The sequence below is a fragment of the Nicotiana sylvestris genome, chromosome 10 (assembly GCF_000393655.2).
Source record: "Nicotiana sylvestris chromosome 10, ASM39365v2, whole genome shotgun sequence".
Classification (NCBI taxonomy): Eukaryota; Viridiplantae; Streptophyta; class Magnoliopsida; order Solanales; family Solanaceae; genus Nicotiana; species Nicotiana sylvestris.
This window is the reverse complement of record NC_091066.1, coordinates 3,601,317-3,605,296: the sequence shown is the minus strand read 5'-3', so window position 1 is coordinate 3,605,296 and position 3,980 is coordinate 3,601,317. Positions and strand designations below refer to the sequence as shown.

The 3,980-nt window shown below is 36.9% G+C and overlaps 1 long non-coding RNA gene across 1 annotated transcript; it reads left to right on the top strand.

Moving 5' to 3' along the window:
- Positions 1-1,735: 1,735 nt before the first annotated feature.
- On the top strand, positions 1,736-3,737 carry LOC138880283 (uncharacterized). Its single transcript, XR_011402779.1, has 3 exons — positions 1,736-1,842; positions 2,768-2,826; positions 3,482-3,737. It is a non-coding gene; the product is annotated as an uncharacterized lncRNA (long non-coding RNA).
- The last annotated feature ends 243 nt before the right edge of the window (positions 3,738-3,980 follow it).

The following is a 3,980-nucleotide window of genomic DNA, read 5'->3' as shown; positions in this document are numbered from 1 at the left end:
ATGATAATATGTACCCTTCACTAAGTAGAAATCCCATTGAACCATATAGTCTCTAATGCTACCAACTATCCTCAATTAACATCCACCTCGTGACCCTACCACGATCACGACAACTAGTCAACCAATTAAACCTTCCCAAGTTTGTACTTATCAACCAGATGCCAGAACTCATTGCACCCCCATGTGAATAACTGAATAGTCTATCAATATCTCCGCATCCTCAGTCTGGATGACACATTGAGGCAACGTTTGAGAATACCTGGCTCCCTTATAGCGAATCCACAACATCATGAATAGTCGGCGCATAGCTGATATAGAGTGCCCAATATGATACACAAGTGGATGCAACAGAACGTAAGATATATGCTTCGAGCTGAATCAATGTCGCACGATAAGGAATGAAAGAGGTGGAATTTCCTAATAGTTTCTGTAGCCTCTCGAATATAAGTACAAGCGTCTTCGTACTTATCCTCAAGACTCTATTAAACCTGCTTATGACTCATAGCACCTACAAACCTAGAGCTCTGATACCAACTTGTGACGACCCAAAATCCTTCTGAAGGAGTCGTCATGGTACCTAGTCTCTAAAATCTAGGTATTACTAACACATACCGCAATGTTGACAGGTTCTACTAACAGCTATTAAACATGAACCAAAAGTTTCTAAATAAACCAATAGTCTCAACATGATACAACATCCCAAAATTGGTAGTACAAGTCCTATGCCCTTCTAGGAGTAATTATACATAATGAATATATCATTGTACCGGAATAGAAGGAAATAATGGAAATAAATACAATAGAGGGTGACTTCAAAGCCTGCAAATGCCCAGCAGGTGTACCTTGAAGTCTCTAGCCATACCAAGTGTAAGTCTCAAAACCGACTCGATCCAAAATACCTGATTCTGCACAAAAAATATGTAGAAGCATAGCATGAGTACAACACGGTGGTACCCAACAAGTATCAAGACTAACCTCAGTAGAATAGTGATGAGGCTAGGTCAAGACACTCACCAAAAATCTAAACTTGTGTAGGATATGACATAAATCTAAAAAGGAAGGAATATCAAAGTAATGGAAATAGTATAAGGAACCCAGATTACAAATAGTAGTAACGATAAGGGGAACACGAATGGCAACGAGAAATAACCAAGTTATTAAACAACAACATAGCTGGGGTATGGATGAAGTGTAAATATGCTCAAGTAGGGAAAATTTTTACAACCCATTTTTTTGTACCTGAAAGTACGTCGTGAGTCAATTGATGTAAGCTAAAAAAGGATGAAATCCTTTTACAAGGATAAGAAAGGTTTGCCGAAGTGTTAATCAAGTTAAGATGAATATGAGACATGTTAATCATGATTTAAATGAATTTAAAGCCATTATATGACTATATATGATGTTTGGTTATGAAATATAAAGTTTGAGAAAAATCGGATTTAAGTTGCGGAAAAACCGACTAAGGATTTGCCTTGTAATGGAGCTTTTTGAGAAATAAATTTCATGAGCTATATATGATCTTTTTGGGTCATATTATATATCAAATTTAAGGTCTTGGAATGTAGTTTTTAACGCTTTTAACCGTTTATTCATACGATATCCGGATAAAAAAACATAAGCATCTGAAGGAGAACCTATGCGAGGGTGCCAAGTGGTACCTTTTTGACTTTTGGAAAAACGGGATATTTACATCCCAATCTCATCTCCTTCCCCATTTTTCCAGAGATCACGACCAAATAACATACCTAACCTTCCCCTCAAGCTCTCCACAAGGGTTTCCAACAAGATTATCATTCGGGGCACGAAATCAAGTAGCGATAACATTAAAACCATCCCTACGACGTAAGTATATATTGTCTCTCTTTTTCTTTGTAGTTTGAGTTTTGGAAAATATTTAATATTTAATAAAATTCCTTATTTCTGTATTTAATCTTTCAAATATTAAGGAAGGTTGATAAATACATTTCGTAATAACTAGAACTCACGGGACGGTGATCGGAAGTCATGAGTTCGAATTATTCGACTTGTTGTGGGCTGTTTTTGGGTTGTTTCGTGTAGCTTTTGGGCTGTATATTTTGATGATATTTAATGAATTGTTTTAGTATAAATTGTGTGGAGAAATACCACGTAATGGCAAAATTATGGATTAATCATTCTTTGTAATATTTTCGGGGTGTTGGACACTACTATAGTCGTCGTTTTTGGTATGAATTGATTGGGGTGTGTTGGGCTGTTGTGAGCTAAATGTAATATGGATTTCGACTTGCATCTAATGTATAAGGTAATTATATTGTGTTCTACAGGTTTTTAAGGTTATCTTGGCATTGGTTAAGTTAAATGGATGAACTAGACATGAACTAGTGAATAAAGTTGCTAATTAAGAATAATTGGAGTTGTGGATTATTTTATTTGTTATGGATATGTGGTATAAGGCTGGAATTATTGATGAATTACTTCATTATCATGTTAATGATACTATTAAGTTAAAGTAAAAAGTCTATAAGGGATGATATGGGGTATACGAATTCCAATTGGAGCTTGTCGCTCGTCGTAACATAGTTATGACTTGTTGTTGTTTTATGGTGTCTTGTTATTGATAATTATGTATTGCTGAATTTCTCTGATAATTTTTGTTGGTATCTGATATTGGAGGAGGCTCTTGTTATTGGGAAGATGCTACCTGAATTTATATAAACGAGCTACAAGTTTAAGTTGCAGACTTGGCCTTTATTCAACACTGATTTTGAATCTCCTTATGCAATGGCAGATTGAGTTGAGTTGTTTGGAGAGTAGCTTGGGAGGTATTAAGGACTCACCATGGTTAAGGTATGTTAAGGCACTTCCCTCTTTCTTTGGCATGATCTAAAATGAAATGAATATGCTATTTCATAACGGATATACTCCTAGATACTAAGGTTGCCCATGTTGTTCTTTCCTTATAAAGTTATTTTAAGCAAGTATGTATGATCCTTGAATCCTATAGAAGATCATATTGATGGTATGATGTCCATAATGTTAATCGAAGGTGCCACGACCTTAAGTCACTCCATAAGGTTTAGAACGTGAGTCCATGGGTCTAGCATGCATTATATATAGCATCTATTTTACTCTATCGAGCCGCGCTATAGTAGACCGGGTACGACACCTATTGTGCAACAACTTATCAGTTGGATTTACCGAGCTCCACGTGGCCGGGTACGTTTTTACCGAGTCCTCTTTGAGGCTGGGTACGATATGATAATGATAATGATGCTTACAGAGGCGTATGGTTTTAAAAGTTTATGTATATATATGTATTATGCATTTCATGTCAGTAGCCCCCAGAGGCACGCAGATGTTACAGGTTGTATCTCCTCTATCTCTCTTTATATTACTGTTCTTGTTTATGCGTTCCTGCCCTACATACTCGGTACTTTATTCGTACTGAAGTCCATTTTTCTTGGGGACACTGCGTTTCATGCCCGCATGTCCCGATTGATAGGTTGACAATCTTCCTAGTAGGCTATCAGCTCAGCGGAGGTGTTGGTGCACTCCACTTGCTCCGGAGTTGCCCATTTGGTCAGTATGCTTTGGATATGTATTGATTGGTATGGCGGGCCCTGCCCCAACCTTTATAATTTTATGTACTCTTAGAGGCTTGTAGACAGATGTCATGAATATAAAAATTGTATGGCCTTATCGGCCTATGTTTAATGTACGAGTGATCACTTTGGTTTTATAGGCACGTATATCACATGTATAAGTTTCCATGTCATGTCAGGTCATCCAATATTTAGTATTCCCTTATATTTTATTCTTGTTATCTCATGACGAGTTTCTGGCTCATTTACTCAAGATAGTATAATAAGAAAGATATGTTATGTTGGTACTCGGTTGAGTAAGGCACTGAGTGCCCGTCGTGGCCATTCGGTTTGGGTCGTGACAAAAATGATGTCAACTCAACCAATCAAATCATTTCTAATACACAATTTCAACAATAC